At 41.5% G+C, this 23,879-nt stretch overlaps 1 protein-coding gene across 5 annotated transcripts in view; it reads right to left on the bottom strand.

Moving 5' to 3' along the window:
- snx18a (sorting nexin 18a) overlaps positions 1 to 23,879 on the bottom strand; it is a 112,341-nt gene that overhangs the window by 75,432 nt on the left and 13,030 nt on the right. The gene's annotated exons all lie outside the window — the stretch shown is intronic.

Here is a 23,879-nt window from a genome sequence, read left to right as displayed (position 1 = left end):
GCCACGACTCAGCGTGAAATGGATCCAGGAAAACAAGCGAAGAATTCGGCCTTGGAGCTCTGTTCTGATTCCGTAAGTCTTTCGGAAGGTCGTTTTCAGCTGCCTTTAGAACAAAGGGCTGGCCGGATGCCAGTATTTCAAACAACGTCTACTGAGACTTTGACTGCTGAATTAGCTGGGGCGCCACCAGTTGGAGAGTTAAAGAGTTGTTATTTGACTGCTATACCACCAGTTATAACAGCTCTTCCAGATACTGACGTAACAAAGCTTTTAAAGGAGGTTTGGATCAAAGATAACCCTGATCATCAGCCTCCTGATACTTCTGGGGGGGTCTGTGGCAGGGGCTCTTACACGGAGTCAAACTGCAAGAAAAGCTACTAAATTAAAAGATGGGATAGAAGGTCCTCTGTTTCCACAAGAACAGCAGGATCCCACCATGTCTGGATCTACTGATGTTGATATACCTTTCAAGAGTCTTGAACATAAGATATTTTCTTCAATGATGCATTTAGGTGATTCTATGAATAATCTTACTTCTAAGATTAATCCATTGGTGGATGTCAATACTCAACAGATGGCTGATTATGGAGCTTTTAAAGTTGAAACTATTGAAAGACTTGAGATGTGTGATCAAGGATTATCTGATGTACAAGATCAATTGCAAGATTTGAATAAAACAATTGAAACATTACAGATTCAGAATAAAAATTTAGCAAAAAAGGTTGATTATTTGGAGAACCAATCCAAACGGAATAATGTGAAAATTGTCGGCTTGCCAGAAGGCATAGAAGGGCCAGATCCAAGAAAATTTTTCACTGAATGGATTCCACAAGTGTTGGGACAAGATAAGTTTTCTGAAGGTTTAATATTGGAACGGGCTCAGAGCTTTGAGAAGGAGACCTTTTTCAGGACAGAATCCAAGACCTGTTCTGGTTCGCTGTTTAAATGACTGTGATAGAGAGACTATTTTACGTATGGCTATTAAAAATGCACAGCAAAACAAATCTCCTTTGATGGTTCAGAGTAATCGTGTTTTCTTCTATCCGGATTTGAGTCAGGAAATTATGTTTCAACGACGTGAATTTAATTCTTTGAAAGAATTATTGTGGAAAAAAGGATACAAGGCAACATTTAGATACCCTGCGGTACTGAAGATTTTTCAGGATGGATATCAACCAAAGTTCTTTGATAATCCTAAAGAAGCTATGGATTTTGTTCAGTCTTTACCAATTATGCAATTCCAGGAACGACGTAGTCCTCCACGGTCTCCAAAGAGGGCAGAGCTGCAAGAAGGGAATTTGGTTTCTGGAAGAAATGGAAGAAACAGTGGTCGCAGATGTCATGATAATGAATATGTATGAGATGTACCGGAAGTCATGTGGTATGAGGGAGAGATAAGAGCACAAGTCTGTTGTCTATCTCATTGTCGATCCTTGCATCTGATGAAATGGTGCAGCCGAGATAGGTAAACTGGTTGACCATTTTGAGTTTTGTGTGCCCGATGGAGATGTGGGGGGGCTGGTAATCATGGTGGGGAGCTGGCTGATGGAGGACCTCAGTTTTCTTCAGGCTGACTTCCAGGCCAAACATTTTGGCAGTTTCCGCAAAGCAGGACGTCAAGCGCTGAAGAGCTGGCTCTGAATGGGCAACTAAAGCGGCATCGTCTGCAAAGAGTAGTTCACGGAAGGCTATACAAAAGAGTCTGGAAAAACAACCAACTGAAAAACCTCACAAAGATAAGCGTATACAGAGCCGTTGTCATACCCACACTCCTGTTCGGCTCCTCTACCGGCACCACCTACGGCTCCTAGAACACTTCCACCAGCGTTGTCTCCGCTCCATCCTCAACATCCATTGGAGCGCTTACATCCCTAACGTCGAAGTACTCGAGATGGCAGAGGTCGACAGCATCGAGTCCACGCTGCTGAAGATCCAGCTGCGCTGGATGGGTCACGTCTCCAGAATGGAGGACCATCGCCTTCCCAAGATCGTGTTATATGGCGAGCTCTCCACTGGCCACCGTGACAGAGGTGCACCAAAGAAAAGGTACAAGGACTGCCTAAAGAAATCTCTTGGTGCCTGCCACATTGACCACCGCCAGTGGGCTGATATCGCCTCAAACCGTGCATCTTGGCGCCTCACAGTTTGGCGGGCAGCAACCTCCTTTGAAGAAGACCGCAGAGCCTACCTCACTGACTAAAGGCAAAGGAGGAAAAACCCAACACCCATCCCCAACCAACCAATTTTCCCCTGCAACCGCTGCAATCGTGTCTGCCTGTCCCGCATCGGACTTGTCAGCCACAAACGAGTCTGCAGCTGACGTGGACTTTTTACCCCCTCCATAAATCTTCGTCCGCGAAGCCAAGCCAAAGAAAGAAAAAGAAGAGCACAAGCAGGAGAACAAAGGAAACTGGAAAATAAAGACACTGAGAAGTTTACCTGATAAAACTTGCGTTCGATGTTTTATTAACTTCACATTTCGGGCCACAAATGTGACATTGGCGACGAGGATGGGATAAGCTTAAAGAAAATTAAAGACTAAAGATTACAGAGGATTAAAGAGAACTTCAAGGTGATAAGAATTTTCTCTTTGACTCAGTACTTTTGGGACTGGAATATTTCCTCATGGCTGGGGCAGACGGTGACTTTCTAACACATAGTGGAATTGCTCATTTTGACCCAACGGGTGATGCAAGCACTGTAAGTGTGAAGTGGAAGCCATGGCTGGAAGAATTTGAATCCTACGCCGACAGTCGTGGCCTATTTCTAGATACCGGTACAGTTGAACAAAAAGCGCAGAGGAGGGCGTTACTTCTTTTCACTGCGGGACCCGCAGTTCGGGAAACATTTAAGACACTTTTGAATACTGGAAGAAAGGATGAGTACCGGAAAGCGGTAGATGCATTAAATGCACACTATGTAGTGACACCGAATGCTACATTTCAACGCCATTTGTTTCGGAGAACGAGACAAGAAGATGGCCAGACAATTGCTCAGTACGTGACGAGACTATGCCAGCTAGCTGTTGGATGCAATTACATGCCCACTGATTTGGACAACCAATTATTGGATCAAGTCGTACAGCACTGCAGATCAGATAAACTCAGAAGACGTCTACTGGAAAGAGGGAGTGAGTTGGAACTCACCGATGCTTTAGCCATTGCTGCTGCATTAGAGGCTGTTGAAGGGCAATTTCATACCATGACCCTGAAAGACAACTCAAGCCAGCAAATTAAGAGGCTCTCACATCGCCATAACCAGCCAAGATATACGTCGACACAGGACGTGGAGTGTTATCGATGTGGAAACCGAGGTCACTTTGGAAAAGACCCATATTGCCCAGCCAAAGGCAAAGTTTGCAGAAAGTGTGGAGGTAAAGACCACTTTGCAAAGAAGTGCAAAAGCAAGTCCAATGCAGACCAGAAGAGGAAGAGTACAACTTCCAAAGGCAAAGCCTGGGGGAAAGGAAAGTATCCTGGAAAGAAAGATACCATTCGCCAGATAGACGGTGACGATGATGATACCCAGGAGGGACAGAGTTGTTACCAATTTACGTTGAATGAAGTACATCATGAGAAGGTCCCAGTGATCATTGGTGGAGTGACAGTGCAGGTCACTGTAGACTCAGGCAGTGACAGTAATGTGATTGATCGACATTTATGGGAGAAGTTGAAATGGAAAAAGATCATCTGTACCTCAAAGAAGTGTTCCAAGAAACTGTATCCATACACAGCAACCAAGCCATTGCAGACCATTGGATGTTTTACTGCAACTGTTGAAGCTGGAGATAAGTACACCGAAGCAGAGTTTATGGTCATAGAAGAGAGGAAAGAACCATTGCTGAGTAGAAGCACAGCGCAAGACCTGGCAATACTTCATATTGGAGCTTGTGTCAATTCAATTCAGTCATACGAGGATATGAAGCAAGAATTCCCCGCAGTCTTCCAAGGAGTAGGAAAGCTGAAAGGTCGACAATTGAAGCTAGCGGTAGATGAAACGGTCAAACCCAAGGCACAACCAATGCGCCGAACTCCGTTTGGACTTCATGGGAAAGTCGAAGCCAAAATTAAAGAATTGATTGAACAAGACATTATTGAATCGGTGGAACATTCGACACAATGGGTCAGTCCCATAGTGACTGTGCCCAAACCAAAGGGTGACATAAGACTATGTGTTGACATGAGAATGGCCAATGAAGCTATAATTAGAGAACGACACCCTATACCAACAGTGGAGGAAATACTTTAAGAACTAACTACCAGCAAGGTATTCTCAAAAATTGATCTGAAATGGGGCCATCATCAATTAGAGCTGGATCCAGGTTCCTGAGATGTCACAACATTTGTGACTCACTGTGGATTGTATCGTTACAAGAGACTATCATTTGGAATTAATGCAGCTTCGGAGATCTACCAGTATGAAATCCATCAAGTGATTCAAGGCATTCCTGGAGTTGCCAACATTTCTGACGACATCATAGTCCATGCACCAACGAAGGAAGAGCATGACAAACGGTTGAGGCGTGTACTATCTAGACTACAGGAGGCAGGCCTTACCGTGAATGGAAACAAGTGCCAGTTCGGTGTGTCAGTCAGAAATGGACTTCATGGGACACAGACTTACACGGGAAGGACTAAACCCTGCAGAGGCCAAGGTGAAAGCTATTGAAGAGGCACGTGCACCTCAGAACGCAACAGAGGTGAGGAGTTTCCTGGGATTGGTCAATTTTTGTGCAAAGTTCATTCCTAATTTCGCTACAGTGGCAGAACCACTAAGGAAACTAACCAGGAAAGGTGTACCTTTTCATTTTGGATCTGAGCAGAAGAAAGCGTTCACAGCGCTGAAGCAAAGCCTGACAGATGCAAAAATTCTTGGATATTACGATCCGGCGGCATCAACCAAAGTCATAGCGGATGCCAGCCCGGTTGGTTTAGGAGCCGTGTTGGTCCAGATGTATGATGGAGGACCAAGAATCATTGCCTATGCCAGCAGATCATTATCAGATGTGGAAAGAAGGTACTCTCAGACAGAGAAAGAAGCACTCGGACTTGTATGGGCCTGTGAGAGGTTCCATGCATATTTATACGGCATTGAATTTGAACTCATCACAGATCATAAGTCATTAGAGGTGATCTATGCACCTAGATCCAAACCATGTGCCAGAATAGAGAGATGGGTACTCAGACTACAACCCTACAAATATAAAGTAATCCACATTGCAGGGAAAGCAAACATTGCTGATCCGCTGTCCAGATTGGTGAAGGTTGGTGGTCCACAATCCAAGTCAGAATTGGGAACAGAAACAGAGAGCTTTGTACGCTTCGTAGCTATTCAGTCGACACCGAAAGCTATGACTACGAAGGAAGTCGAGAGAGAATCCGAACGTGATCCAGAACTCATGGAAGTAAGAGAATGCATACAGAGTGGACAATGGGACAAGTGTACTCACAAGGCTTACATTCCCATTAGAGACGAACTTTGTTGCATCAGACAGTGTGTATTAAGAGGTTGCAAATTGGTCATACCGCAAAGATTGAGACCGAAGATCGTATCCTTAGCGCATGAAGGACACCTAAGTATTGTTGGTACCAAGCAAAACCTCAGGACCAAGGTATGGTGGCCAGGTTATGATAAAGACGCCGAGAAATTTGTTAAAACTTGTCACGGATGTCAAATCACAAGTAGGAGTAATCCGCCAGAACCGATCCGGAGTACGCAACTCCCGACAGGACCATGGATCGACGTAGCTATTGATTTTCTTGGACCTTTACCGACGGGGGAATCAATTATGGTAGTGATAGATTACTACAGCAGATACTATGAGTACATGGTGTTGAAGTCCACAACCACTGAAAAAAACAATACAAGCATTAGCAGAGATATTCGCAAGATATGGATTACCTGTTACATTATATTCTGACAATGGTCCACAATTCATTTCAGAGACATTTGCAGAATACATGAGGACCACAGGTATCCACCATCATAAAGTAACTCCGAAATGGCCGCAAGCCAACGGAGAAGTAGAGAGACAAAATCAGTCCATTGAAAAACCATTGAGGATTGCACACGCAGAAGGACAAAATTGGCGAGAAGCATTGCTATCTTATGTGGCTGTATATCGAGCAATGCCTCATGCAACCACTGGAAAAAGTCCTGCAGAAGCATTTTTTGGGAGAAAAATATGCACAAAAATGCCAGAAATAAAGGAAATCCGAGACGACCAGGAGATGAGGGACCACGATGCTGAAAAGAAAGGTGCAGCAAAGCTGTACACAGATTCGAAACGTGGAGCCAAGTACTCAGACATCATGCCAGGAGATAATGTTCTAGTGAGGCATGAAACTGGTGGTAAGCTAGACACACCTTATTACCATCAACCCTATACTGTCGTATCCAGAAGTGGCAGTATGGTGACAGTCAAGTCTCCAACTGGAGTCCTGTATAAGAGAAATGTATCAGGTGTAAAAAGGTACCAGTCCAGAGATACATCGAGCGAAGAGGTTGAAAGGCCAATACGAGATGCTGAAACTGAGAGACCTGATGATGTTCCAGAGGCAGTTACCAGCACTCCTGATGAAGTGACTAGAGCGCCAGAAACACCCGAAGCCGTGGCGAGCAGTATTTCCGACGCTGAGAGTGAACAACCGAGAAGCGACGACAATATCGCAGGCAGGTCGAAACGAAACCGGAAAGCGCCCAAACGATACGAAGACTTTGTGCCATAGTTTTAATAAGAACTTTGGGACAGTATTTTAATCTTATATCATAAAGTGCATGTATGAGAGCTGTAGGAAGTAAATTTTATGTAGTTGAGTTATTGTATTACCATTAGTTACGATGTTTGTAGGTTTCCGAGGGATATTGGTAAGTGAAGGTAAAGTTTATTTCTGATTAAAAGAGGGATGTCATGATAATGAATATGTATGAGATGTACCGGAAGTCACGTGGTATGAGGGAGAGATAAGAGCACAAGCAGGAGAACAAAGGAAACTGGAAAATAAAGACACTGAGAAGTTTACCTGATAAAACTTGCGTTCGATGTTTTATTAACTTTACATTTCGGGCCACAAATGTGACAGCAATGGCAAAGGAAACTCATTTAATAGATAAGGAACATTTGAAACTCAAACGTGAATGGGTTGGGCATGTTTTTTATTCTTCGTTTCAAAGTGGTAACGTTGATTTAAAAAAATAAATCTTTTATCTTTTTTTTGAAAAGAGTTTAAATAGTTTAAATAATGATGATAGTTTAATGAAATGGGAGTTGGGAGAGGGAACTGGGTGGGCACTAGTTTCCAGAAGTCATCAGCTACCTGTGAGTTATCTCACACCCAATATTTTGGGGGAGTTAGCGCTTTGGGCGATTTAAACAGGAGGAGGTAGTTGTGACCTCCGACCTGTTTTTTTTTCTTTTTAATTTTTGGGTTAAGAAGTTAAGGTTTTATTTTTATTTTTTTTTAAATTAAGTAATTTTTTTTAAACTCTTTTTGTTTTGATTGTAATTGAGAGGGAATTAGGAGGTTTTTTTTCTCTCCTTTTTTTCTCTTTTTTTGGGGTTTTTTTTTCTTTTTTAAGAGGATGATGCCACAGAAGATAATAAGTCAAAAATTGAGGATGTTGAATTAGATGAAGAGGAAGATGAGGGGAAAGGTGATAAGAAGAAGAAGAAAATTAAGTACAAATACATTGAGGGAGAAGAGTTTAATAAAATTAAGTTAATTTTGATAGAGAATTTTGAAGATGTTATAAATGAAGAATATGGAGAATTTTATAAGAGTTTGAACTTTTTTTCTTTTTTTTATATAAGGGGAGGGGAAGGGAATAAAAAGTTTATCTGATTGTTTTTCTAAGGGATGTTTTTGTTCTCTCGATGAATTATAAAGGAAACTTGGTATTAATGGAAATTCTGTATTTATGTATTATTAATTATGATTTTTTGTATAACAGATATGTGGTTGATATATTATTTTAATATTTGAATTTAGTTTTAAAGTGGATTTCATTTGTTAAATACATGAATTATGTTTGATTTAAATATATGTTTAAGGGTATTATTTTAGTATTGATTTTTTGTTGTTGTTAAGTTTTATCCTTTTTTTCGTAAGTGGGGTTTTTTCTATTTTATTTACAACATTGTTAATTAATTCTTCACTCTTTATTTTGGGGGGAGGGTTGGATTAATTTTAAATTAGATGATTAATGTTGTGTTATAATTATTGGGGGGGTTAATTTGTGTAGTTTAATGATGTAGTATTCTAATTTTTATTATCTTATTTTTTATTATTTCTTTAAATGTAATTTTTATTTTATTTATGTCATAAAATTTTAAATAAAGTTTAAACAAAATGGTCCTGCACCTGGATACAAGCTCATTAGGCATAAAACTTGAAAAGTGTGTAAATCAAAGGATATCTGTACCAATGGAAAAAGGGCATGGCAAATAACCCTGCTAGAGTTCATGCCCACAATCAGTCACCCATTTGATTGTTTCAGGAATCATGTTATTCTCCCACTTTCTCAATAGCCCTCAGATTTTACTATTCAACAGCACACTAGCAACATTTGACAAATCCTCTATAGAGAAATATTATTTATTGAATATTTTATTTCTCATTTGTTAATGCTTCTGGAAAGAGTTTATCCAAAACTATTATTAAACATTTATTTTAATAAGAAAAAGTTTAACATTACATATGTTGAAAGAAGAGAAAACATGCAGATGTTGTTGAAAATTTTCAATAAATATTTAGTTCGGCCATCGACTTAGTCCAAGTTTTTAATTTTGGCCCTCCGTGAATTTGAGTTTGACACCCCTGCTCTAGTGATTCAAATTAGTTGTAAGGAAGGTCAATCGTGAGGCTAGATCGCCAAATTTCCTCCACCAATTACTCCATTGTTAAGAATATTGCCTTTCCTTCACCGGTTCTCTGCAGAACATACTGTAGAATTTTGTCTCTGAGGATGACTTTAAAACATCATCCAAGAGGGTGAACACTTGCAAGGCGTCAGGCCCTGATGGCGTACTTATTTGGGTTCTGAAAATCTGCGCAAACCAACTAGCCTGAGTGTTAACTGACATTTTCAACCTCTCGTTGCATCAGTCAGGAGGTTGTCACCTGCTTCAAAAAGAGCATCAATCATTCCGATGGCCAAGAAGAGTAGTGTGAGTTGTCTCAACGATTAATCGGCCAGTTGCACTAACTTCAACTGTGAGAAACTGCTTTGAGAGGCAGGTCATGGTCAGAATTAACTGGATCCTTTCTCATCGGAATACCACAGTCAGTATGAATTGGAAGCAACTCATCCTCCTCAAGGAGAAGATGGCAGCGTTGCCGCTGGTGCAGACCCACGGGGAGTGAGGGAGCGAAGATGCAGTGCTCCCACGGGGTCCAGCCACCCAGTAGACTGCCATCAGCTCCGAATGGACTTTGAACGGCTCGTTGATGGAGTCAATGGTTTTATTTGAAATCCTGCAACCACGGGGTCTGAGCCCAAGATGGCAGCACCTAATAATCGGTAGCAACCATGAAGAGTTGCAGACTCTGGAGAAGCGCAAGACTGGAGCAGGACACCAGAGGATGGGAGGACCAATTTCCCCCCCCCCATCTGAGAAGGAGAAGCAGAAAGACAATCCATGGGACTGTGGCCATGGACCAGTGGTGGGCTGCTGGTGACTTGAAGCGTGGAACCCATGGAAGCGGTAGGCTGCTGGAGACTGCTGTTGGGAGACTCGCGCCAGACTGCTGGAGACAAAAGAGTACCAGGTATCGGAACCGGGATGCAAGGAGTGCTGAGGGTGCCGAAGGTTCCCTGAACACGTCACAAGTTCGGATATGGAGCTCAGATTGCCAATGGTTTGGACTGGACTCTGGGTGGCTGCGGAAGCACTGGAGGCGAATCTACAGACACTTGGTAACTCTAGGTGGGGGTGGTGGGGGGGAACACAACTCTCTTTTGCTTCTTTTTCTCAAAGAAATGCAAGAGGCACCTAGGCAATTTCTGCCTATGACAAATCTATATGCCTTGCAGCAGGCAAAAAGTAATTTTATATAATAGGAGACTGTTTTATTTTTATGACAATAAATTGAATCTTGATTATCAACACAGGCACACCCCAAGGATGCATACTTAGTCCACCATTCTACTCCTTATACACCCATGACTATGTGGCCAGGCATAATTCCAATGCTATCTATAAGTTTGCCAATGACATCACAGATGTCGGCAGAATCACAAAAAGCAAAGAGGAAGAGTACAAGAGGGAGATAGAGCAGCTCTTTGAGTGGTGTCACAACAATAATCTTGCACTTAATCTTAGCAAAACCAAGGCGCTGGCTGTGGACTTCAGAAGGAAGTCACGAGAACACAACTCAGTCCTCCAACATCTAAAAAGTTACTTCAAAGTTCAGTCTTTTAAATTCAGAGTTGAAGTGTAGGCCTTTGAAATGTGATGCACAGAATTAATGTTGAACTGATGGGGAGACAGGAGTCGTGGCTGCTACAGACTCAAATTCTCCTTGCATTGTCTTTGAAGAAATGTCCACCCACATGAGCTGTGGTCATAACAATCCCAGTCCTTTTGCAGGCAAGAGACAAAATGGGCAGCCTCCACAAAGCTTCCAAGACCCTGGCACCGATCTCTCCAAGTAACTTCACTGCAACTCACTTAAAATGAAGCAGTCTCTCCAAGTGAATTTCACTGTTAGTCACAATCAAAATGAAGAACTTTGGTTCCCAAAAGACCCCCCTGGCACAGGTCAATCCACCGAAAAGGCCCAGTAATTCACAGAGCATGCTTTGCTATTGATTTCACAAAAGTGGCTGCCTCAAGAGCTCCTTTCAAAAGCGGTTTTCTCTCCAGCCATCAGAATGGTTCTCCCTTTGCAAAATCACAATGTGTCTGCAAATGTATCAAATTCTGGAAAGACTGATAAACTTTCCCTCAGTTCTTCCAATCTATTGAATTATCGCTGGGCTGCGACTTGTGCTTATGTGAAATGTTAAATGTGACCATTCAGTCCCTCCTGTCTATACTACCCCTTACAGTGACAATCCCATTTTACCAAAACGGGAGCTTGTAATAGTGTCATCATCTCCAAGGATCTGTCTTGGAGCCTCCACGATGATGCAATCTCAAAGAAGGCCTGCCAGCGGCTATACTTTGTGAGGTGCTCGAAGAGATTCGGTATGCCACTGAAGACGCTCGAAAACTTCTACAGGTGTACAGTGGAGAACATACGGGCTGATGGCATCACTGTCTGGTATAGAGGCGCTAAATCTCAGGACAAGGAAAAACTTCAGAGGATTGTTAACTCAAGCTGCAACACCATAGGCATCAGATTCCACTCCATTGAGGACATCCACGAGGCGGTGTCTTAAAAAAAGCAGCCTTCATCCTCAAAGACCCCCACCACTCAGTCCATGGCCTCTTCACTCTGCTACCACCAGGGAAAAAGGTACAGGAGCCTCAAGATGAGGACTCAGTGGGACAAGGACAGCTTCTTCCCTGCTACCATCAGATAATCAATGAACCAAAGATAGTGCCTTCCTTTTTGTGCATTACTATTTTTAATATTATTTTTATATTGTTGTAAAATGGTTCGTAAATATGAATATTTGCACTACAACGCTGTCGCAAAACACTGAACTTCATGACAATAAATTTTGATTCTGAAAACAGGACAGCACAGGGAATAGGTCCTTCAGCCACTATGTCTGCAACAAAGACAATGTCTAAATTAAACATAAGCTCTTCTGTTAGCATATATCCATTGCAGAAACTGACCACTGTCCTCAAATATGTGTTTTTTTTAAAAAAAGTATAAACACTGGGAAAATGTTCTGTCGAATCCTACAGTTCTTTACACAAAACAGTCCTACGCACGCACACCATTCTTTGCAGGCTGGAGTATAGGTGAGGTAGTCACAGAGATGTAGGTTTTCAATCTGTTATTTCAGCTTTATGCTTTATCCAACATCACATTTAATGAAGCCAACCTTAATTTGATTTTATTGCTATTGAGGGTCCCATTCCACAAACAAATACAAGAACTTGGCTTGTTATGCCAAACTTGCATTGTGATTGCCACAGAACTACTGAGAGATCATACAAAGAGAAATTGAATTGGAATTCAATTTGGCTTTTAAATAAAACCACACCAGCTCATTCCTCAAAAAAAAACTACCCATTTTTCATTTTTTATCTTTATGTTTAGATCTTGTTCCCACTTTTGTTTGGTGTACATGTTTGTTATAAATCTTTTAATTATCATATAATCACATATTCAAAGATGCTTCCTTCTCAGCCTCAGCCTCAGCCTGCTTCCCAATTTGTTCTTCAAGTAGGTTTTCAGTTGGTGGTATGCAAACATTGTACCGTGAGTTATACTATATTTGTACTTCATTTGTTCAAAAGATAAATTATTTCCCAAAAAACAATTTTCTATTCTTTTGATCCCTTTTCTCTCCCATTCTCTAAAGGAAAGGTTATCTATTGTGAAAGAGATTAGTGATGGGAAAAACTATGCTCTGGAACTATGAGAAATACAATAAACACGAGGTTACGCATGATACAATATAATTGTATATTTTTTTAAAAATAAAAATAACACAGGCTATACACCATGCCCCAAAAGTTAAATAAATGGGACCTAACAGTATCAGATAGATGTTTTTGCTGTAAGAAGGAAACAGGAACAACAGTGCATGCAATTTGGGCATGTGAGAAAGTGGAAAAGTTTTGGGAAGATCTAAATCAGGTATTAAATAAAATCTCAAAAAGCAGCATACCAAAAAATCCAGAGATCTTTCTTCTAAGTAATATAAGAAGTAAAGAACTAGGACTCAATTTGGATGAAGCACAAAAACTATTTATTATGATAGCCTTACCTGTAGCAAAAAAATGTATAATGTCAACCTGGAAATCAGAAGAAGCCTGAGAGTACAGCAGAGGTACATAGAAATGAATAAATGTATTCCATTGGAAAAAATAACATATAATTTAAGAAATAACGTCACAGTATTGAAACAAATTTGGGAACCATAAATGGAACACAACAGAGTGGGCCTACCGCGGTCCTCCACCCCCTAAAATGACAGAATGAGAAGACGACGAAATGAACTGACCCAGTGTGTAAAAGTAGATGACACAATTTTCTTGTTTATTTTCATTGTGTGATGACATTGTTTAATGGGTTTAATGTATCATATATGTTGAACGTTGAGTGGGTGGGTAGGGGGGTGGGAAGGAGAGGGGGAAGGGAGGAGGGTAAGGGGAGAAAATGACACTGCATATTCAAGAGGGAAATGTTTGTGTATATTTTGGTTAATATGGTTCATAGTGTGAAAAAAAATAAAAACACCCAAGACTCCGGATCCTTGCCAATTACCACCCTATCTCAAAGCTTCTCCAAAAGTCAAATGTGCCACAGATCTCCAAATTCACATCTATATTTCATGTAATTCCTTTCAATCATGTTTATTTGATTCCACTATCTGCTTATAATGTCTTGTGGACTGCACCAGCTTGCTTCCAGTCTCACCTATTAAGCTGGAGGCACATCTACAATAAGGTTCCATATCCATAGCTCTTTGCTTTATTCTCTTAGGTTACTCCTCAGTCATCATCCTTCTTCCAACTTTGTTTCATGCTGCCTGTTATGTTCCAAAACACTCAATTTCTTCTAGCTGCATACTGATCCTCATCCAGTTCCATTTCTAGGTGCTATTTAACTGCATCCAGTACAAGTAAATAGCAATTTCCTCCAATATTACCAAAAAAACCATGCTTCTCTTGCAACTAATTTAATTCTTGTCTACCATGAGTGAAACAGAATCGGTCTGCTTTCAATCTCTGCAACAAGGACCATCATCAAGAGTGCCTACCCCCATAATTATCCAAAACCTTCATTGCCTCTTTTGTTCCAGAAACATTCAATGAACTTTTTATTGCCTACAGCTTGACAACTTCACCTCAGTCCTAGCTCATCTCCCTCATTCAACCCTGGAAACCTCTGGGAACAAAATTCCATTGATGAATAGCCAAGCAGATTCAATATGCTTTATAGATCCTATATCCATTTAAGCCCTTAGACAGGAATGAATGAGGTTCTGATTTTCTATGTGTTTAGTTCAAGATGAATATCATAAAGAGTTAGCTCCGGTTGCTCAACCACCCATTTAATAAATATTTTGCATTTGCACTGATGAGTTGAAGCTTGGCCATTAAAAAGTAATCTGACATTTAAGGTTAGCTCTACTAAAAAACAATTATAGATATCACCATTCCCAACCATCATTTTCCCTTTGGATGACCACTTGCTTCTCAATGTCTTGTAGTCATTCAATTATCCTCTTCTTGTGATATTAACATAAATATCCCAACTCCACAGTTGCATCCTTGCTCTCCTCAACTGTTGCTGCTTGTTAATGGTCACCTACCATTCCTTCACAATTTCTGGAAGGATATGGTGGAAAATTCTTCCTCCCAAAATCCTCCCAGTTAGCTTTAAAAGTTCTTACCTCAAAAAATACAACCCACACACATTCAAGAGTATTCACCTAACACAAGCCCATCTACATCTAGGTCATGCACCACTTTAGATTTGATCCTGTCCCAGACACACTTAAACAATATTACAATTAGAACATTAAAATTTTATTATGAACATTCTATAGATCTACCACAGACCCACTTGAAAAACCTCATTAGATAAAGAATGTACACCAAAATAAAATCTTGAAAATCCCACTGACATTTTTTATAAAGTGTATCAAATTTGACTATTTGCGAAAGTGCTTCCAAATATTGGATCTAAAATATAAGGTGTTAGCAGAGGGTTCAAATCGGAGGACTGTCATCCATGATGTGCCACAAGGATCGGTGCTGGTTCTACGGATTTTTTCAATCTACATTAATGACATGGATGACAATCTCTACCCTTTAACTTAGTTATTTTCACTTCTACCATCTTCTCTTTATCCACCCATGCTTCCTGCCTGTTCGCCTGTACTCCTCCCCTTTCTCTCTCCACCCCCACTTTTTATTCAGCCATCTGGTTGTTATTTCTCATACCTGACGAAGGGTCTAGGCACAAACCATGGTTATTAAGTCTCTTCTCTCTTTGGCTTGGCTTCGTGGACGAAGATTTATGGAGGGGTAAGTTTACAGATAATACCAAGATTAGTGGTAATAGTGGCGGAGAAGGTGGTTATCCAAGATCATAACAGGATCCCAATAAATGAGGAAAGTGAGCCAAGGATGACTGATGAAATTTAACTGTGACAAGTGCAAGGTGTCTTAGTTTCAGAGATTAAAATAAGGTAGGATTTGTACAGTGAATGGCAAGGCCCTGGGGAATGTGCTGAACAAAGAGACCAGGGCTTTCAACAGGAAAATCTACAGCTACTGGGGTCAAGTGCAATATACAAATGTGCTGGAGAAACTCAGCAAATCAGGCAGTATCCATAGGATATAATGGATAACCAATGTTCTGTGCCTACACCCTTCGTCAGGTACAAGAAAAAACAACCAGATGCCTGAATAAAAAGGTGGGGGTGGAGAGAGAAGAGGAGAGGAAGGAAGGGAGGAGCACAGGCTAACAGGCAGGAAGTAATGGGTAGATAAAGGCAAGCGAGTAAAAGTGAAAAATAACTAATAAATTTAAGGGTAGAGATTGCAGCTCTCTGGCAGCAGAGGAAAGGGAAGAGGTAGGGAACTGGAGGAAGAGGCAAAGGAGGGATAGGGAAAGAGAGAGGCTAAGGAAGGGGGTTAAAGGATTTTGGAGATCTATGTTGATACTCCTAGCTGAAGATTGCAGAGACTGAATACAAAGTGTTGTTCCTCCAATTTGTGGGTGGCCTCTGGCAGTACACAAGGCCTTAAACAGACATGTCAGGTGGGAAAGGTATATAGAATTAGTATGGATGGCAATTGGGAGGTCTTTTTCTTGCAGCAGATAGAGCTAAGGAGCTCAAAAAAACCTCCCAGTCTGCATCCAGCTCTTCAACACAAAGGAAGTCATATTGGGAGCACCAGGTGCAGTAAATGACCCCTACAGATCTTGTGAAGTGCTGCTTCATTTGGAAGGAGTGCTTTGGGCCCCAAATAGAGTGGAGAGGGAAGAGTTGTTGATGCAAGGGTAACATTTCTTACTGTCACAGAAATAAGTACCAAGAGAGCAATTCAAGGGCAGAGATGTGGACAAATGATTCCCAGAACCCCTATGGAAAGCAGAGAGGGAGAGGAGAGCATCTGATGGTGGAATCCCATTGTAGATTGTAAAATTGCTGGTTGAGTACAAGAGGAATCCTGACCTTGTTGCATCTCGGGACGGAATGGGCCAATGGTAGATGTACAGAAAATAGAGGAGATGCAGCTGAGACCACGTAAATGTCAGTAGAGGGGAAGCCACTTTTTCCTGAAGCAGGACGATGACAAGACCTCAGATGCTCTACAATGGAAGATCTCACGTTGGGAAGAGATGCAGTGGAGACAAAGGAATTGAGGGTAAGGAATAGAATCAAAAGACAGATACATCAATAGGAAAGATCAAGAGATGTAGATCAAAAACTGGCAAATGGGACTAGCCTAGTCGGCACAGATCGCTTCCTTACTGTAGAACTTTAATTGTATTTAAATATAGGTGTCTGAACCATACAGTCCAAAATTAGCAATGATCAAAGGACTAATAAAAATATCAACTCCATAATGTCACCTACAACTGTAAAATTCAGCTGATGTTATCACAGCTAATATCTCAACATAATGTCGCTTAAGATAAATTTAAAGCAGAAAATCATTCGATATTTGTACCTATTCAAAACTGCCCTAATATTTAGAAGTATTAATTTTACATGGCCAGTTGAAAGCCATAAGAAAAGCATATCTGACAGTATATTAGAGTTAAAAAAATCATTTTTGCAGAACAAAATAAAATCTATGATAAATCAAATGCTTTTAACGTGTTGCAACTTCCGTGTTAGGGGCTTCACCAAGTCAAGGTTTTAAGATCAGAGACCACAACTTAAGAATACTTTTGTTTTTTCCGTTTCAAGAACTTGTTTTTAAAAACCAAGAAAGTGACTTTGTGTTTTAATGCAGTAATTTATAGTATCTAAATTTCAAAGCCATAAAATAACAAGCAGCATTGTTCCTCACCCACCCCCCCACCACCACCCCCACCCAATGAAGAGCAGAGGTTTGTTATGTCTTCTATTTTCCAGTACATTGTGGAAAACACGCAGGTGCTCTGCAAAACTGACAAGTCTATGCTTGGTCTCACCAATGTCAAGGAGGTCATCTTGGAAGTATCAAATGCAGTGGATAAGGTTACATTGGTTGAACATGAATCTTTGCCTCATGGAAGAATTGTTTGGGTCATGAATAATGATGAGGGAGGAGGTACAAGAGTAAGTGTGGCACCTCCTGCAGTTGAAGGGGAAAATATGATTCATTAAGGAGAGGTGTGTGGGGAAGGTAGAGCAGACAAAGGAGTCACAGAGTAATCAATCCCTGCGGAAGACAAAGGGGTGTGAAGGGGTGATTGTGGCCAGTGGTGGGATCAAGTTGAATCTGGCCAAAATGACAAAGGACAATGTGCTGAAAATAGAAGCTGATGGGGTGAAATGTGAAGACAAAAGGAAAGTCTTTTTTTTTGGCGGGGGGGGGGGTGGGAGGGGAGGGGAAAAACAAGAACTCAAATGGAAAAAAAAACCAGGAGATTGCTCTATGGTACAGGGGAAGCGATATTCACTAAAAAAAAGGATAATTCATATGTCCAAGAGAGCCTCATCAGGGAAAGAAAGGATACTATTCTTACAGAACACACAGTTTAGGAGATAGTGAGGTCCAGGTAGCTGTGGGAGCCAGTGGGTTCGTAGTAAATGTTAGCATACAGTTTGTCTCCTGAGATGGAGACAGGCAGGTCAAGGGAAAAGAAGTGGGAAAAAGTATCCAAATAAATTTGAAAATTTGATAGTGGAGTGGAGGTTGATACAATTGAAGAGTTATGCATTAGTGGAGGAAGCAGACATGGGGTAATGTAACAGGAAAAAATTGGCAGTGCCAAGATATGTTTGGAGCAAGGGCTGTTCCGCATCCACAATAAAAAATTTAATTCACTACTGTGAGAGATAATAGAATATAGGAAGTAAAGCTAGTATGAATGAAATAAGGAATACTAGACTAGATTAGAGGAAGTTAAGTAAGTGCTGAGTAAGGATGAATTCCGATAGAGTGTGAGGAAGGGTTACTACGCAAGTATAATAGAATAAGGGTCTTAGTGATAGAAAGAATTAGCAAGTTCTGCAGAATTAGTAAGTCCTGGGGGTTGAATTGTGTGAATAAGGACAAAGGCAGATTCATGAATAAGGACAATGACATGATGGGACCCAGACAGGATACCCTATGGTCTTTCAAGTTTACAGAAACTGTATAAAAGTTGGGTGAGCCCCAGTGTACGTGTGTATTCCCAGGGTAAGGGGAAAGCACCCAACTTTGCATTGTTGTACAAAAAATGTTCTTTGTTCTCAATTTTTGTCTCGAGCGAAATCTGTGAAGGAACTTCTGTTTCTCACAAATGGGGGCTCGTCCGGGATCCCACTCCCTCCACTGACAGAGTGCCCGACGACGAGGGTAGGTGCACCCCGGCTGATTCAGCTGGACTCATGGACGACGGGTGACTGGTTAGTGGATGAAGTGAGTGATATCCGAGAAGAGGCATTGAGAACAAACGAAGGGAGAACGTTAAGGAAGCGCGCTAGGAATTTATTTACCTGCTAGTATGGGAGGAGTAAGTAGCAAGGGAAACAGTCCTAAAGAAGGACAGGAAGATCAGATACCTAAACATAGTCCGTTAGGATTAATGTTATCTGATTGGGGTGCGGGTAAAACCCGTGGGAAAGATAAACAGACCATGGTCAGGTATTGCTATCAGGAATGGGTTAAGAATCCGATAAAAGGGAGTTCGGTACATTGGCCAAAGTTCGGATCCGACGAGGACTGGATGTGTCAGGCATTGAACATCTGGCTCTCGCAAATTAAAGAAGGTAGTACCGAGAGCAGAGAATATGCAGCCTGTTGGCTCAGTGGATCGTTTGATCAAATGATTTTGAGCGAAAAGGAATGTAAGAACAAGGATGAGGAACCTTCTGCCCCTGAAGTACAAGGATGGGATGTGTTACATTCCCTTCCTCCACCTTATGCTCCCCCTGTGCCGGCTCCTATCTTCCCCCTCTCACCTCCGCTTTACCCTTCTTTACCTTCCCCTCCTCCTCCACAGTTAGAGAAAGAAAAAGAAAGTATGGTTTATTGATGGATCTTCCCACTGCATTGACAGCATTCGGTATAACGGGTATAGTGTAGTGGATGGGAATGAAGGAGTTGTGATTGAAGCCGGTCGTCTTCCCGGTCATTGGTCGGCACAATCCTGTGAATTATATGCCCTCTGTAGAGCTCTCCAGGATTTAGAGGGAAAGGTGGGCACAATCTATACCGACTCAAAGTATGCTTTTGGTGTAGTGCACACCTTTGGAAAGATTTGGAAAGAGTGGGGAATGATAACTGGGAAAGGACAAAAGTTGATCAATGAAAACTTAATTGTTCAATCCTTGGATGCTCTTATGTTACCTGAGGAGATAGCTGTAGTTCATGTACGGGGCCATCAAATTATTGACAGTTCTGAAGCACAGGGGAACAGACGGGCAGATGAAGCTGCCAAACAGGCTGCACTCACAGAGAAAATAGACATGCAGCCGTTACTGCCCACCCCACATGAGGTTAAAAAGACTCCCATCTTTTAACGGGAAGAGGAGGTTTATATGAAAGACCAGAGAATGCGTCAAACTGCCGATGGGTTGTGGTGGACGGCAGAGGGACAGCAAGTACTGAACAAAGCCTTGGCTCGGCAAATTATTGATCAGCTCCACCAGCAGACACATTGGGGAACACAGGCACTTGTTGATGCTTTTGTACGGTCCTTTAATTGCTCGGGAATATACACTATAGCCAAGCAAAGTACTCGGGGGTGCCCAATCTGTCAGCGAGTGAATAAGAAAGTCATGTGCTAGGTAATGCCTGGCGGTCGCGATATAGCCGTACACCCGTTTCAACGAATACAGATTGACTTCACAGAATTACCTAAGATAGGGGCTTATAAATACCTCCTGGTGATGGTGGATCATTTTACTCGATGGGTTGAGGCTTTCCCGACCCCTAATGATCGTGCTAGCACTGTTATCGGATATTACTAGAGTCTGTTATTCCGCGTTATGGCATTATTCAAACCATTGACTCAGATCTTGGTACACATTTTACCTCTCAGGTACTCCAGGGTGTGTGTAAAATCCTGGGAATAGATTGGCAGTTACATACCCCATGGCACCCCCAGAGGTCAGGCCGTGTTGAACGGATGAATCAGACCCTGAAAAATCAACTCACTCGACTTTATGAGGAAACTGGCCTCTCCTGGATTAAATGCTTACCCTTAGCTTTAATTAGGACTCGCACAGCTCCTCGTAAGGACCTTGCTGTCTCACCATATGAAATGATCTTTGGTCTTCCTTACATGGGATTCCACACTGCTACCCCTACCCCTGAGGCTAATGACCAGTACATATCTAAATATTTACGGGGACTTTCTACTTCTCTATATGACTTAAGACAGAAAGGTTTATTAGCTCAAAACCCACCCCTGGACTATCCTATTCATTCTATTAAACCTGGTGATTGGGTATATGTAAAAGCGTGGCAAGACCATAAACTAAAACCAATATGGGACGGCCCTTACTGTGTACTTCTGATTACAGACACTGCAGTGCGAACAAAAGAAAAGGGGTGGACTCACATACAACGCATTAAACAAGCTAATCCACGGACTAAAGACGTTGATAATATACCCTCCACCTGGCGTGCAGTCTCGCATCCTTCTGGTCTGAAAGTTATGCTACGTTGGGAAAAGGTGCTGTAATTTTTTTAATTATTTGCTGTATTGTTTTTCTGCTGGTTCCCAATTTTTGGGAAACCACCCAATTGTACACAATGTATTAAGTCCTCCTGGAATAGGGGCAGCAGTGGTGATAATTACTTTGAGGAATGGACAAGTTTACCTTTAGAATGCAGACAGGGCACAGGTATAGAGTATATTCATAGTGGGGTACCTTATTTAGTATGGCTTAATTTAGGATCCCAACATGGACCAGGGAAACAGAACTGCCTGGGGAGTGGATTGGGTTTGCGTCCCGGCCTCTACAGATATTAAAGAGATGAGTGCTAAGAATATGGTACAAAGAAGATGGTGGGAAAATGATAGGCAGAACATTAGTCAGGGCTATACCTGGAGTAGGGATAAAGGGGGTGTATATGCTAATGCTCGCAGACAAGCTGCTACTCACAGGTTAGGTAACAATAAACGCTCCCCCCCCAACTTGGCATCTTGTAAATCATCCTTTGGGTCACGAATACATTCGGAAGGCTAAAAGCCATCACTATAAGGGGAATTCCAGTTGTCAACGGCTCAAGCTGCTCCAGAGTACCACAGCTGTTTGGCATTTAAACCGTTTAATCAGACTCCAGGCAGTTTTGGAGATTATCACCAAACAGACAGTGACGGCCTTGGATTTATTGGCTGAAGAACAATGACACATACGAGCTACAGTTTATCAAAACCGCCTGGCTCTCGATTACTTGTTGGCTGCTGAGGGCAGCGTTTGTGGAAGATCAATTGATGACAACGGTCACAATGGTCAGGCGGTTGAACTTTTTACTGGTGACTTATAGCAGTTGGACTCGTTATTTTAGCCATCATGATACTTCCCTGCCTAATGACTTGTGTGCAGTGTTTAATTCAACAGACCCTTCATCAGATCACTGCAACCCAAAGGATGTATGTTTCCCAAACTCCGTCTGCATATGATGCTGAGATGGCAGTTCATTTGCTGACCCGCTGGAAAAAAAGACCAAGCTTCCAGTTGAGAATTTACTAACGTAGCTAAAGAAAAAATGTGGATTGTGAGAGATAATAGAATATAGGAAGTAAAGCTAGTATGAATGAATATAAGGAATACTAGACTAGATTAGAGGAAGTTAAGAAAGTGCTGAGTAGGGATGAATTCCGATAAGGATGAATTCCGATAAGAGTGTGAGGAAGGGTTACGCAAGTATAATAGAATAAGGGTTATAGTGATAATTAGCAAGTTCTGCAGAATTAGTAAGTCCTGGGGGTTGAATTGTGTGAATAAGGATAAAGGCAGATTCATGAATAAGGACAATGACATGATGGGACCCAGACAGTGACATGATGGGACCCCATGGTGGTCTTTCAAGTTTACAGAAACTGCATGTAGGCAGACAGAATTACCAAATGCCAAACCAATCCAGGAGGCAGAAGAATGTTAAGGGGGGGGGGGAGGGTACCTCTACACTGAAATGAACTGTATAAAAGTATGTGTGTGTACTCCCATGGTAAGGGGAAGCACCCAACTTTGCACTGTTGTACAATAAATGTTCTTTGTTCTCAATTTTTGTCTCGAGCGAAATCTGTGAAGGTACTTCTGTTTCTCACACTATATTATCTCTTGTATGCCTCCAAAGGCAATTATAATCTGCTCAATTTATGATCTTGATTGTCCAGAGAGTCATTATGGGTGCAATACAATATACTCTGTTGAAATTTAGGTAATCTGGTCATGAGGAAAAAAATTTCTAAAAGGCAAGTGACACTTTACCAAAGGATTAGAATACAAAGAGGATAAATCATATTTGAAATGGAGCTACAGCAAGACAACTCCCCTTGATGAATGATCTGACTGGAAAATTACAAATGTAACTCTACTCTTTAAGAAGGGATAGAGGCAGAAGAAATTATAGGCCAGTTAACCTAAATTCAGTTGGAAACATTCTAGTCTATTATTGAGTTTTTGGGGTATTTGAAAGCACATGATAAATAGGCCAAAGATCTCAGGGAGATCTTAACTAATAAGTTTATTGGAATTCTTTGAACTAACAAACAGGATAGGCAGTCAGTGGATGTTGTTTACTTGAATTTTCAGAAGGCCTCAATATACCACCCACAAGGCTGCTAAACAGAAGCCCATGGTATTACAGAAAGGTTGCTGACATGGATAGAAGATTGGCTGACTGGTAGAAATGAGAGTGGAAATCAAGGGAGCATTTTCTGGCAGGGTGCCAGCAACTAATAGTGTTCTGCAGGGGTCAGTACTAGGTCAGCCACTTTTTACACTGTATATAAACAATTTCGATAATGGAATTAATGGCTTCTTGGCCAAGTTTGTGAATGATATGAAGATGGAAGGGGCAGATAGTGATCAGGAAGCAGGGAACCTTCAGAGGGACTTTGATAGATTGACAGAATGAGCAAAGTAAGATAGAATACAACATAGGAAAATGTAGGGTGATGCACTTTGGAATAGGATTAACGGTATAGACTAGTTTCTAAATGGAAATAATTCAGAAAGCAGAGGTCCAAAAGGGACTTGAGAGTTCCAGTGCAGTTCCTAATGGTTAACTTGTTGGTTGAGTGGATAATAAAGAACAGAAGTGCAACAATTGCATTCAATCTGAGAGGACTAAAATACAAGAGCAAGGATGTAATGCTGAGGCTTTGTAAAGCATTGGTTGGGCCACACTTGGAGTATTGTGTGTAGTTTTGGGGGCCTTATGCAAGAAAGGACCAGAGGAGGTGTATGAGAATGATTGCTGAGATGAGAGGATTAACATACAAAGAGCACTTGATGGCTCTGCAAATGTATTTGCTGAAGGGTAGTTGTTGTGGAGGTGGGGGGAGTTAAGAGAAAGTGTCTCATTGACATCTTATGAATATTGAAAAACCTGGATAGAGTGGATATGGTTTCCATTATTG

This window comes from Narcine bancroftii, chromosome 3 (assembly GCF_036971445.1).
Source record: "Narcine bancroftii isolate sNarBan1 chromosome 3, sNarBan1.hap1, whole genome shotgun sequence".
In the NCBI taxonomy this organism is placed as follows: Eukaryota; Metazoa; Chordata; class Chondrichthyes; order Torpediniformes; family Narcinidae; genus Narcine; species Narcine bancroftii.
The sequence above is the reverse complement of the archived record's forward strand: the minus strand, read 5'-3'. Positions and strand labels throughout refer to the sequence as shown.